Source organism: Micromys minutus (genome assembly GCF_963924665.1).
Source record: "Micromys minutus genome assembly, chromosome: 28".
Lineage (NCBI taxonomy): Eukaryota > Metazoa > Chordata > Mammalia > Rodentia > Muridae > Micromys > Micromys minutus.
Window position 1 is genome coordinate 36,980,254 of NC_137963.1, and position 13,773 is coordinate 36,994,026.

General features: G+C 50.8%; 1 protein-coding gene across 2 annotated transcripts in view; it reads right to left on the reverse strand.

Moving 5' to 3' along the window:
• TMOD1 (tropomodulin 1) overlaps positions 1-9,887 on the reverse strand; it is a 68,984-nt gene extending 59,097 nt beyond the window's left edge. Inside the window, exon 1 of one of the 2 annotated variants that reach the window (XM_080940117.1) lies at positions 9,755-9,887. The gene's annotated coding sequence lies outside the window, so the exon portion shown is untranslated. Of the gene's footprint in view, positions 1-9,258; positions 9,479-9,754 lie in introns of those variants that run through there. The other variant, XM_080940118.1, reaches the window with a different exon arrangement.
• Positions 9,888-13,773: the final 3,886 nt, after the last annotated feature.

Consider the following 13,773-nt stretch of genomic DNA (forward strand, 5'->3'; position numbering starts at 1 on the left):
GGGGGAGGAGGGGGGACGCTCCAGGGACCGCGCACCCAACAACAGTCAGCAGTGTGGGGGGCTAAACCCCACACCTGGATGAAGGCCGGGCCACATTAATAAAAGTAGAGGGGCCCAGACATGGGTGGTGACATCTCAGCTTTGTGATGGACAAGTCCAAGCCACCATTATTTCAGTGGGGAAATTATTTCTTTTTCTTTTTCAACAGGGCACAGGTGACATGTAATACAGTCCAAGTCTTAAATGTAGAACTCGCTGAATTTACCCCAGACAAATGCAAGTATGTGAACACCCAGCTGGCCCCTCACCCTGAGGGTTTATCCCTCAACCGTGCTTGGTCTCCCTAAGATATAGCAATATTCTTGTGACTTTCAAAACTACCAACTCGGCACGGCTGTATTTTGAATGTCCCATACATTGAGATACTCAGCAGAAAGGTTCTTGGGTTTAGTTTCTTTGGTGTGTGTGCATGCCCACCTGGTGTGCAGGCATGTACGGTGCACATGTGTGGGGCCCAGAGTACAGCCTCAGGTGTCATTCTGCAGGCACTGTGTCCTGGGTTCTGAGACAGGGCCTCCACTGGCCTGGAGCTTGACAAGTGAACTCGGCTGGCCTCCAGTGAGTCCCCGCATTTGATACCTGCCCCTTCTACCTTGAGAGCACAAGGGTGGCTCTGGCGATCAGACTCCGTCCTCCTGTTTGCAAGGCGAGCACTTTATCAACGGAGTCTTCCCCTCGGCCCCAGAACTGGTTTCTTTCAAACAAAGCACCCTGTCTTTCGCTCATCAGCGTTGTTGCCTGTAGCAATGATTTTTCCTTTTCAGTGTTGCGTAGTATTCCACTACACAAAACACACCATGCTAGAGAGATTGATTTAAAGAACACTTCAACTGTTTCCGTGACCTGGGAATTACCACTTGTGCTATGAATATGTCTTCTGGGAGAAAGGACCACTTACTTTTTGGCCAGCTGGGTATGGAGCTGAATTTTGACATCAAGGGATGCAGTTTTCGGGAGTGATTATATAGTTCTGCATCCCCAGCAGCCATGCGTAGCTCTTCACTCTGCTCCAAATCCTTGCTCGCTTGCCATTGTTGGTACTTAGTGGCTTAGCTGCTCAGGAGGGGTGGCAGTAGCATCTCGCTGTGCACTTCCCTGGCGGCCAGTGCTGCTGAGCACACCCCAAAGCCCGAGGGAGGCCTTGGAGATGGCCCAGCTGCGGTGGGAACTCATCGAGACTCCAAGAAACTTGAGCTTGGATCCCACCATCCATTCTAGATGGCTCACGACCTGTCACTCCAGTTCCAGAGGACCCTTCCCCTGGCCACACACACACACACACACACACACACACACACACACAGAGACACACACACAGACACACACACACATACACACACACAGAGACACACACACAGACACACACACACACACAGACAGACAGACAGACACACACACACACACACACACACACACTAAATGCCATACTTTTTTAAAAGCCCTTTTGGCCATGCAGATAATCTCCCCACTGCATTAAGTATTCTCTCATGTGTCACCGAAAAAAAGATGGGTTGGTATCGTGTGTAGAGCGGCCAGTGGACTAGGAGGACTGAGGTCATGGAACAGCCTCAGATGCCATTCCTTAGGCACAGGCGGCACTTTGCCGACCGGTGAAGAGAGGACAGTGGTCTGATAGCCTCCCAGAGTGAAGAAGCTGAGGCTCCACTGAGGTCAACACAAGAACACCTTAACACTATATGATGCCCAAGACGTCACTGGGCTGACACATGAAGTTAGGAGCACCTGTCACTGCAGGCATGTGAGAGAGGTGACCTGTCTAGGAGAGACCTCCCAGAGGGCTGACGTCACTGGGGCTGCTGTGGCATCTGGTTCTGTCCTGGGAGAGCCGCGATGCCTGGAGGAGGCTCAGCCATCATCACAGTCTTGCCTTCTGGCTCATGTGCTTTTCTTGGGCTGAGCTCTTCCGTTAGTCCTGTGGGAAAGCACCTTCTAATCCAGCAGGGGCACTAAGCACGGGCTTTGCCTGTCACTCTCCGTAGCTGCAGTGAATCCCAGCCCAGAGCACACTAAGTCAAAGCTGCTAGGTGATTTAAATCAGAAAGGCAAACACACACACACACACACACACACACACACACACACACACACACACAGAAACAGACAGACAGGCACAAAGATAGTGTCAGAGACAGAGAAATGTACACAGAAAGAAGAACACACACACATACACACACATACATGCACACACAGAAAGCAGTCACACACACACACACACCACAGAGAGAGAGAGAAAAAAAGAGAGAGTAAGGAACAGATGCACACAGAAAAACAGAGAAAGGTACACACAGAGAGAGGGACAGACAGACAGACACACATACAATCTTGTTTTACATTTCTCAGGATCATTGCAGGTTTCCGAAGCCCCCTCCAGCTGCCCCCCTTCCTGCCCCCACACAGCCCTTGGAGTGCCTCCTTTCTGTATGGCTTCCCTGGTTCAGGCTGTCTTGGCTCTGGCCAGGCTCTGGGTGCTTGTTCAGGAGGGTTCCAGAAGCCAAACCTTGTATCACAAGTTGGTGGGAGTAACTGCACAGGTTTATGGCACCGTTCACACAAAGGTAACTCTCCCAGAGGCCTAAGGCCAAGCCTTGCAGTTTTAGTGCTGTGGGGGGGGGGGAGGGAGAGAGGGAGGGAGGGAGGGAGTGTGGGGGGGGGAGGGAGGGAGGGAGGGAGAGAGGGAGGGAGGGAGAGAGGGAGGGAGGAAGGGAGGGAGTGTGTGGGGGGGAGGGAGGGAGGAAGGGAGGGAGGGAGGAAGGGAGTATGTGGGGGGGAGGGAGGGAGGATGTTGCAGGCAGACAGGCTGGGGTGAGGCCAGCATGCCCAAAGTCTTGGTTTTATCCCCAGTACCTCATAAACACAAAGTGTCACACTCACATCTGTAATCTCAGCACTCAGGAGGAGCATCAGAAGTTCCAGGTCATCCTCAGAGGAATGTCAGGTTCAAGGCCAGCCTGGGCTACATGAGAACCAGTGTCGTATTTGATGGCTATGAGTTCACTGAGACATGAAAGTGACCTTGAGAAGTTCTGGGCTCCTCCTGTCACCACCTGGCCTCGCAGTGACCATTCATGGGAAGACAGCCATATAAAATATGGAGCAGATGCTATATTTTTTTGAAGGGTCGAATGGAACAGATCTACCGTGCCTTGAACACAAGGCTAATTTGCTTAACAAAGAGCAACAAATAATAAAAATAGAACAGCCCAGGGAAAATGTGTGGCCAGGGAAGGAAGAGGCAGCTCCAGAGATGGAATGGGTGGTTCATCGGCAGACAAAATCCCATGCTGGTCAGGGCTCGCCTGTAGTGGGACAGGACCAAAAGTCCAAGAACTGCCATCGGAAATGACCCAAGGTGTAGTGGCACCCTCACAGGACAGGAGGAGACATTGTCAGGTCTCTTCCAAAGCCAGGGAAGCCCTGTCAGGGCACCACAGCTGTGGGCAGCAGTTCCAGGCACTGACCCATGGAGTTTTACAAAGATCTGTGTGTAGGCTGCCTCCTGATAATCCACAGCACTGTCCTGAAACCGCCACCATGGCTCAGCACAAACGGGACTCTGCGTAAATAGGTGGTAACGAAACACAGGGGAACACTGATGGCATCCTACTGAGGCTGTCACTGTGTCATGTCACTGTAGCCTGTCACAGAACGGAAGGAGGAAGACTGTGTGTAAGGCTGGCTCCTGCTGGGAGAGTCTGGAGGGGGGCGGGGTGCAGGTTGCCCCGACTCTCCCTTCACTGCGGTGACTGTGGGCAGTCCGTGTACCTAGCCTGTCACTGCTTTTCCCAGTGTCCAGCCACCTTGTCATGTGACTCCTTATAAGGACACCGGACATTGGCCTTAGGACCGCTCTATCTGGTGGTATAAGCTCACCTTAACTAACAGCATCTGCAAAGACCCTGTTCCCAAGTAAGGTACCATTCTGGGGGTCTGGGTGGCATAGCTGGAGAGGGTACACTAGGCCAGCATGCTGAGCAGGGTTGCCGAGCTGAGACTCAGATCCAGCAAGCACTCAGCCTGTGCCTACCGGTCCTGTGCCACGGTGTGGGAACTCATGCTTAGCACGGACCGGACTGTGTCTCAGGTGCTGTCCTTCGACGACTTTGCTGGGTTTTGTCTTTTTCTTTTTCAAGACAGGATTTCTCTGTGTAGCCCTGGCTGTCCTAGAACTTCCTCTGTAGACCAGGCTGGCCTCAAACTCAGAGATCCGCCTGCCTCTGCCTCCCGGGTCAAGACACAGACAGGATAAGTTACCTGTAATTACACAGTCTGCGATTGCCAGACTTGCGATAAGAAGCCAAGGAGTTGCTCTCCAGAGTTCAAGTTCTTAGCCACTGCGGTAAGCTTCTTAAACTGCTGGTAATGTGGGGCTTTGGCAAGAAGCTTGCTGAGAACCAGGGCTCATGAAGCTATTTTTTTTTTTTTTTTTTTGTCTCTAGAAAGACCCGTGCCCTTCTTTGCGTCAGATGTGAAGAGACTGCTCTGCCCTCCTCAGATGGATGGAGCTAAGCTGAGCATCCAGAAACAGTCACCATCTCCAGCTAGGACCCTCACGTGGAACTTTTCCCTGGGTTGGGCCTTCGTGCTTCTGAATGGGCTTCAGGGGGTCTCTGTGCTGCCCTAAATGCTATGTGAATCGCCATATGGATGAATTTATTCATTTTTCTGTAATTAGGATCCATAGCGTTAATCAGACTCTGAGTCACATAATTATAATTGTTCAGGTTTCTTCCGTCTCTCTCTCGAGAGAGAATGTCTGTCTTGGGCTGGAGAGATGGCTCAGTGGTTAGAGCACTGACTGCTCTTCCAGAGGTCCTGAGTTCAATTCCCAGCAACCACATGGTGGCTCACAACCATCTGTAATGAGATCTGATGCCCTCTTCTGGTGTGTCTGAAAATAGGTACAGTGTACTCACATAAAATAAATAAATCTTTAAAAAAAATTCTAAAAAAAAAAGAAAAAGAAAAAGAGAAAAAGAATGACTGTATTAGTTTCCTTGCCCATCTTGGCTCATTTTGAGCCATCTCGCTTTTACGTAAGCAAACGGAACTTGATTCACAAAGCTCACACACAAGCGCACACAGCACCGCCGTCCCGATTTCCAGAATCTACCATCTGCACAGGGCAAGTCTCTCTTCATGTCTTCCTCTCTACTGCCTTTTGATCTGCACAACCGGGTGCCTGCTGTTTCAGGTTCCCACCCCAACACTGACCACACGCTCATAGACACCAAACTTGTAAGCAGTGTGCTGACCAGAGGAGCCCTTGACTTGCAGCCAGGGTGCAGACGCCTTCCTCTGCAGATTTTAGAAAGCACTGTCTTCAAGTCAGCAGCAGGAGTGCGTGTGGGTGGGATGAAGGCTTCACTGAGGCTACAAGGAATGTTAGTGACAATCAGGCTCGTTACTTGATGCATAGTCCATTTTATTAGAAGTCAAGTACTCTTTGGAAACTCACACGGTTATCTTGCACCGACTAAGCTAGCATCTGCACAGTAACAGAAAGAGTCCACATGGTTGAGATGCCCAGTAAAGAGCAAGCCATCGACATAAAATATAAAGATCCTTGTTCCTCGAGTTTATAACCCTGGACAGCACATTGGGATTCTGGGATGTGTACCCCGATTCCTGCTGGGGTCCACTGTCTAATTATAAAACACAGGGATGGCACCTGCAGTCTCTCCTTCCCAGGATCGATCACTGTGTCAAATGACATGATTAACGTCATCAGCTGTTCAGCGTGACTGAGCTGACGGGAGCTGGGGACTGGACAGGAGGCAGGCCACGTCTGCTTCCTGACCCACGAGGCCGACTGCCTGGTGGATGGGAGAACACTGAAACCCGGGTGCCCTGTTCTGCATGCGTGTCGTGGTGATGACTTCCTTAGACATTCACTGGTTCTTTCCTCTACGAATCATTATTAGAATCTGTGCCACAGCGAACACTAAGTGGTGATCTAGACACCACTTCATACACACAGGAGCCACCAAGCCAGTCCTCCAACCGCTCCCTGTCTGCCCAGACAGAGAGGCAGCCGGTGGGCCCAGTGTGAGCATGCCGGTGCTCCAAGGGCTCAAGGGGACACACAGGCAAGACACCAAGGAGTTGGAAGAGTGGCATCCCAGAGAGAGGGAGACTGAAGGCATGGGTAGGCAAACATGTCTGACCATGGAGAAGGCTCAAAGAATCTGGGGCAGGACTAACAGGGATTTCAAAGTACCTCAGGACCAGACCCTATTAGATGCTAAGAAAACACAGGTTTCTAGGAATGTACTGGAAAATGAAGAATCTCCAAAGAGAACATTGAAAAGGTCATGGTTCTGCTTTGGGAGCTCACTGAACAGCAGCACAGCCCCCTTTTTAAGAGACTCTGACAATAGCCTGGGTTGGAGATGCCAAAGCCCTTGACTGCAGTGATTAATGGATAGGAGCTGCACAGGAAGGTAGGGCTGACCGAGCCACTGTGTGAAAGGGGCCGTGGAGGGAAGGAAGGCTCTGCCTTGTGCCTGGTGGGCCATGTCTTTGGTGACAAAGATGAGAACACAGGAAGATTGACAGGAGAGGCCAAGGCTGGGTCTGTTGAGGTTGATACATCTTTGGGAGCTACAACTTTAGCTCGTCTGGGTGCTAGAGGAAGTGTCCAATGGTTACCACCACAGTCTGCTACAGACATCTCTAGCAACAGCCCTGTGGCTCTCTTCTGATATCCCAGAGGAAAAGGGAACCTGGCTGTATAAAAAGGACAGGGCCATAGGGATGGGACCTTCTCAGGGTTCCTGAGCTTCTCCCAAATGCTCATCTCCATGAAATGACATGACAGTAGGCACTCAAAATGCTTGAGTTTGTTTAGCGTTTCCATCCCTCAGCCCAGAAGACTTCAGACCATGTCCTAGGTTGATGCCAATAAGCTCATTCTTTCAGTATCGCTGAGAGCAACCGAGAGGCTGTTTCCATCATAATAAACCAGAAGATTTTTACAAAACAGAGAGATGCCCTCCCCTGCCCCACGCTGTAGGGTTTGAACGCCTGTTAATCCCAGGAAGCAGGCCCCTGGCTTTAGACTGATAATGACTCTTAGCAGCCAAATAATTGATCTAGCTGGTGTTCTGGCTTTAAGGGAAAGTGAACTGGCCTCTTCAGAAATGTTGGCAGCCGGGGCTGGTCCATTAGTAAGACTGAAAAATCAAAACACTGTCCGGAAGAAGCCATATGACTGGGCTCAGCAGAAGCCATCAATAGATGACATCATCTCAGAAGTCAGCAAGCCAAAGTCATGAGGCCCCCAGAGCAGGGTCAGCTCACCCTTCCTGGCTCCCAGATACTGAGTCAGCCAGGGGACACAGGGGCCAGATTAGGGTTTGCTTCATTTGACCACGCCCCCAAACTCCCTTTTACTGTTGCTCAGCCAAGTCTAGAGGGTTGAAAGCCACTTGCAAAGCTGGTGACATGTGGCATGTCCTTAAGAAAGAACCTCAGTCCTGCCATGGGCACACCCCTCATTTGCCTACCTTGCTGGCCATTTTATAAACACAGAAGCCTCCCCCCCCCCCCACTGCCCCAGCTCCTATGCCTCTTTCTCACCTAGGCTTTGAGAGACAGCTGGGAGCTGTCTCAACTCAAGCTCAGGCCCTGCCTCCCTAACCTCATCCTCAGGAGGTACCAGGCAGCTTCTAACTAAGCTCAGGGCTCACCCATCATGGGTTCCTATCACAGCTGCTATTGTTAGCTCTGCTGTACAGGAGGCGGGGGGGGGGGGGAACTGAGGAGACAGGCCGGGTCTTAGTGCTCTGCCATGCTGCAACCAAGTCCCCAGGACCCACCCCTAATTATGATGGGGTCTCCCAGCTTCTCGGCATTCTATCCCTGTGTAGTAACTGCCCACTAGGCTCTTGGTGAGCCACCCTCCCCACCCTTTCACCCCCACACCTGTACTCCTGGGGTCCTCATCACAGATCAGGTGCCCCAGATCGCCCCTGAACTTCCTTTTCCTCCGGCTAGAGGGCTTCCCGGGAGAACCCAGCTCTCTGCCCTCCAGCGCCACTAAAGACCATCCTGTCCACTAAGGTCGCTTCTCAAGGTCGCACTGAGCACTGAGCGGGTAACAGAGCCGGGGCTGGAGAAAGTGTCTGGACTCCAGGCCATTCCCCTTCATGGCTTAGAGCTGACACAGCCTGTGTTCTGAGGTTAAGCGTCAGGCAGCAAAGAGCCCTGCCCAAGAAGGGGAGAAGGTGTGAGACTCTGATAAGGTGGGCTGGGTTATTTTTAGAAGACTCTAACTTCCCACCCGAGGGCCAATGGCTGTCTAAATGGAGAACTGTGAGACTAGCCCATTAGAGATAAGATGCCAGAGTGACAGGCTCCTTGTCTTCGCTCTGTCTGTTGGTTGTGAGGTTTGAAGTCGGTGGGAACCTTCCTATCGGGCTTGAATCCCCTTTTACTCACTTATCGGTTTTAGAGACGAGAAAGGCAGGCAGACTGCAGTGGGGTTTGCATGACCTTGAGCAAAGGTTCTGAAGCCCTTACCCAGGCAACCATGGGACCTAGGGAGAAAGATCAACCCTCGGGGCGGGAGTTCCCACTAAGACCCCAGAATCTGGGTTTACAGTCTGGTTTTGTTGCCGCCAGGTCTTCAGGAATCTCAAAGGGGAAGGAGAACATCAGGCTGAGAGGTAACTAAGCAGAGAGCTGGGGAGCTTCACGGTTAAGGGGGTATCACAGGTGCCACGTAGGGAACTGAATCCCGAGCCTGTCCAGTTTATTTGGTCACTTGTTTTGCCAAGGAGCAGCTAGTCACTCAGCCTAGAGATCCTGCAAAGCACTCCCAGGCTATTCCGAGGGCCCCAGTGGGTCCTAGGTCAGGACCTGAGTTCCAAGAGCCACCAAAGTCTCCGACTTCTGCAGCTGAGTCCCCAGCATCTCTAGCCCGAAACTGGAGAACAGGTGCGGGGGAGGGGCGGGGGGGAGGGTAGGAGTGTGAGCAGTTGAGAGCATTCCCGGCCACTCTCGTGGTCTGGGATACCATCCCCTTGAAGGACCCTAACTTCACCTTCCAAATGGTCAAACAAGGTCCAGAGAAGGAAGGAGGACTGCCTAGTTTCCCCCAACCTACCCCCCCCCCCCACCGCGCACCCGGAGTTAGACAGCCGGTGGCTCCCGCCTCTGGGCTCTTTCTCGTCCTACCTGGCTGCGCAATGCAAGTGCAGCTGGTGCCTTAAACCTCGTTAGTTCCAGCAGTTTGGGAAACTTTTCCGGCGCGGGCCAGAACGGTGCTCTGCGGACTCCGCGTCCCCCGAGCGTGGACCCCCTTCCTCCCCAGATTCCCAGGAGGGCTCGTGCCCAGCTCGCAATGTGCTGATGCCCGCGGGGGCACCCCGGTTGGCTCCCAAGGTCCCTAGGCGACCAGGACTAGAGCCCCGAACGCCCTAACTAAGGGTGGCGTGCGTCAGGCTGCGCGGACGCTCAGCGCCGGCGACCGGATCTTCAGGCTGGGGAACCGGACCCCGAGCCCCGAAGGCCACCCGAGGCGGCGGCTATTTATAGAGGGAACCGTGCTCAGTCCCTTCTCAGCGGCGGCGACAGCTGAATATTTTGCCCAGATATGGCTGCGCCCCGGCGCGGCGGCAGGGAGCCCCGCGAGGCCGAGGGGGACCTAGGACGGGCGGGTGGGGGGTCTTACCGGGATGCGGCGCGGCGCGAGCGCGGGCGGCGGCAACGAGCGGAACGCGGGGCTAGGCGAGTTCCCTGGCGGCCGCGGGTGGGAAGCCGGGGGCGGGCCCTGCTCGGTTGTCACCGCGCCCCGCCCCACCCCGCCGCCCTCCCCGCCCTCCTGCTCCACCCGGGGCGCCTGGGTGCTGCGCGCTCTGGGGAGGGACGCTCTCTAGGAGGATCTAGGGCCACGCTGAGCCCAGGTGAATGTGTGGTTCCCTACCTTGTTCTCAGTTTCCCCAACTTGTCTCGGGAAGATTTTAATATCTGGACAAGGACCTTTATTCTCGTCTAGAATGTTCCAGTAAAGTCAGCCCTGCTACACCTTGCTTGAAGAGGCAACCTGGCCTCACCCCCCACCCACGCTCCCCCTTTTCCCAGTGGGCGGGCCAGGACTGGCACGCGCCCAGGGCTTAATAACCGTGGACGCGCAGTTCCAACGCAGAATTGAGCACCTCCCTACACAGCACTGAGATAATGGAGCGTCCGAAATCACTACTTAAAATAATCGGAACGAAAGTTCCTTTTTCTTAAAAGGCTAATGTGTTCTCTCCAGAACCACCATTTAAACCCAAACCGAAGCCCTAAGTGTTTCAATAAACAAATGGCTCTTACTAAAGAATCCAAACAGACGCAGGGGAACGTCTAAGTTGGGTTATCCTAACTTTTTTTTTTTTTTTTTTTTTTTTTTTTTTTTTTTTTTGGTGAGGGAAACCTTAGTTCTGCTGTAGATGCCTAAGGAGAAACGCTGGAAAGTACTGAAAGTATTTTCCTAATTCATCACTGTATTATAAAACCCTCACCCTATTAAGACTACCCTGTTCAAGGGAGAAGTGGGGTGTATTTTTAAACAAAGCAGGGAATTACCATTCCCAATGACTTATTTTTAAGCATTTTTGTTGTGGGTGTAAATACCTTTTAGTGTGTAGCTTCCTACATTTTTACAGTAAGAACACCTGTGCAAGCCAACCAGCAGCCTGTCTTTCCCCCACACCTCCCACCCAACACCCACTTCTCCCTCTCAAGTCGCCGGCTTTTTGGATCCTTCCAGAAGTCTTGCCCTTACTGTCAGGTCGGTGCCTTTTGCTCAGTGCTGAGGTTAATTTGTGATGTACCGTTCGTTTTTCCCCGGCTGTTCAACGTATAGGTTTCATCCCCAGCGAATTTACCCTATGAACATAATAATATGGTATTTCTGCATGAATGCATCCTATCTTAAAAGGCTACTTTGCTGTTAGTGTGGCTCAGGCCACTCCCAGTGTCTGCAGGAAGCTGAATGCCCAAGCTGAGCCCTAGGAGAGCCAAGCACTGGATTAATGCTACTTAATGGTTTCCACTTAGCTTTACCAAAACTGCCACATTGTAGCTATGCTGGAAGGACTCAATGGCACCCATTAATCCCTTGAGGTTCTGATCCACAATGCCAGTGCCCTGTGTCCACATTTGCTGACACCTTTCTGTTTATTGGCCAATTGGATTTTCTTCTTGTTAAGTGTTTGTTCAAACTTCTTGGCCATTTTTACCGAACATATCTAATATATCATCACAGTATGGTCACATACCAAATGCCACACATATATGTAATATACAACAGTGTGTGCTCTTCCCGTGCGCCCTTCCTCTTCTTCCAGGCTTTTGAGAACAGCTGTCCCTGGCCCCCGGGTGCTCTCCCAGCTCTGTGTCTGGTACTTTGCTACCTGAGGCTCACACACAGGCCTCTGGTCCATCTGGAACTGACTTCAATACAGGGCAGTGGCCAAATTCATGTGTGTGAAGCGACCTCACATCACATTATTTTTATCCTTACATCAACAAACATAAATGCTTTAAGAATGGAAATGTTTCTTATGTCAATGAAATAGGAAAGTCTTCCTTTGGCTGTGTACAATTCAAGGATCTGTGACTCTTCTGTTGTTGAAAGAGATCCCTATAAAAACTGTAACACTGTCTTAACTCAAACATGTATGTTCTCGAAAAAAAATTATTTCATCATAAATAATTACTTTAACCACTGACATAATCATTCTTAAATCTTGCTATTTTGGAAGAATTTTTATTTCATAATAAACAAGTATTTTAGTTAGTGGCATACATGTTCATGACTATTTTAAAATACGTTTTTAAAAGCCAGAATAATTTTTACACGTTTAAGATGAAAAGCTTTTAAAAACCTGGTCTTTTCTTTTCCTATTATTGTGTCCCCCACCCCCCCCCCCCCCAAAAAAAAAAGACTTTAAGAAAGTTTGTCTCTGGAGTCTGACACAGCTGTCTCTTGAGAGGCTCTGCCAGAGCCTGACAAACACAGAGGCGGATGCTCACAGCCAGTAAACTGAGAACAGGGTCCCCAGTGGAGGGGGTAGAGAAAGGACTGAAGGAGCTGAAGGGGTTTGCAACCCCGTAACAAGAAGAAGAAGAAGCTTGGTTTTCTCCTTGAAGCCCACTACTTCGGATTTCCACCTGCCTTTGAGCATCTTCCCAGGAGTGTACCAGCTCACACGACCAGCTCACACGGTGTGCTGTCTGCAAACACTCAGCTTCCACTCAGCCGAAGTATGGGCTTTGCTCCCATGCCTCCTGCACCCATGCTGTCTGTTGCTATATTTTAATCAAGAGCTTCAAGATGTCTTCAGTGTGCTTATTCTAGTCTGGGGCTCCTCCACCTTATCCTAACCACAGCTAAAGCTTACAACCCATCCACTTGCCCATCTGTCCATCTACCAGTAAGCCAGCACACGCTGAACTGTCCACACTGCCTTTCTGTCTATGTGGATGCCACAGGAAGTAATCACATGGCAGTTACAAACTGTCCTCTTCCTGGTCACATGATGCAATGACATCACACAGTTAGCCAGGTATCAGCAAGGGAGGGAGTGTGGACTGTATGCATGCTGTAGGGCAGCACAATTCAAGGCTTGTCTGTTCATGAGGAGGTATCCATGCCATGCTACTGGATAAAGAGATGGCTAGAATTTGTCCCAAGGGGCAGTCATACTTGAGATGACCAAGACAGACAATGAACTAGCTAGCTGCCTACTCTTAAGGTACAGTGACACCAGGACATTGGAGAGGCATGCTCACACCGTGTTGGAGAGCTAGGCCTGGTATAATCCCAGCACCATAGAAGCAGGAGAGTCTCCGGTTTGAAACCAGCCTGGACTGCATAGCAAAAAGTCTTTATTTTTTTCCCTGAGAGAAAAACAAACAAACAAACAAAACCCAAGAACAAGGTGCAGTGGAGAAGAAGGGCACAAGGGGAGGTTTCATGGCCGTCCCAGGTCAGAAAGGGAAGACCAGAAAATCTGCTATAGGCACAATGAACCAGGAAAACAAACAAACAAAGGAACAAGTCTGATTCAGAGGGGCTCGATTCTGTGAAATGTCAGTAGTTCTGGATGGAGAAAAGTGTGTTTAGGCTCCAGATAAAGGTCCACGTGGATGGACACTGGTGGAGAAGACAGGGCTGGGGAGAGGGCTGCTGCGATGGATAGGCAGAGAAGGCACTTGTTGGCAAACTGATGTTTAGTTCTTGAACACGATGAAAGAATCATAACCAACCAGCTTCCAAAGCTTCCCTGACTTCTGTCAATCCATCTGACATGAAATAAGAGACACACATACATGCTAAATAAACGATTTTTTTTTTTTTAAATTGGGGGTAAGGAGCACAGTGTTGTGAGTGGCTCCTCCTTTAGCAACACTGGTGTGCCAGACACTAAGAGTAAATCTTCTGCTTTGGATCATTTGCTACATCGCTACCCCAGAGTGGATCAAAGTTAAGTAATTACATTCTTGATTTACTGGAGATGACCTCAACAATGCAATGCAGACATCAGTGGAAATTAAAGCTTTCACCTTAGGATCAGAATGCCTAGAGGCTATACAGTTAGCACATCGACTTGGCCCAATTATGGTCATCTGAGAGGGGCCTCAAGTTAAAAAATGTGTGCATCAGACTGGCCCATAGTCCTGATTAAGGACTGACGCGAAAGG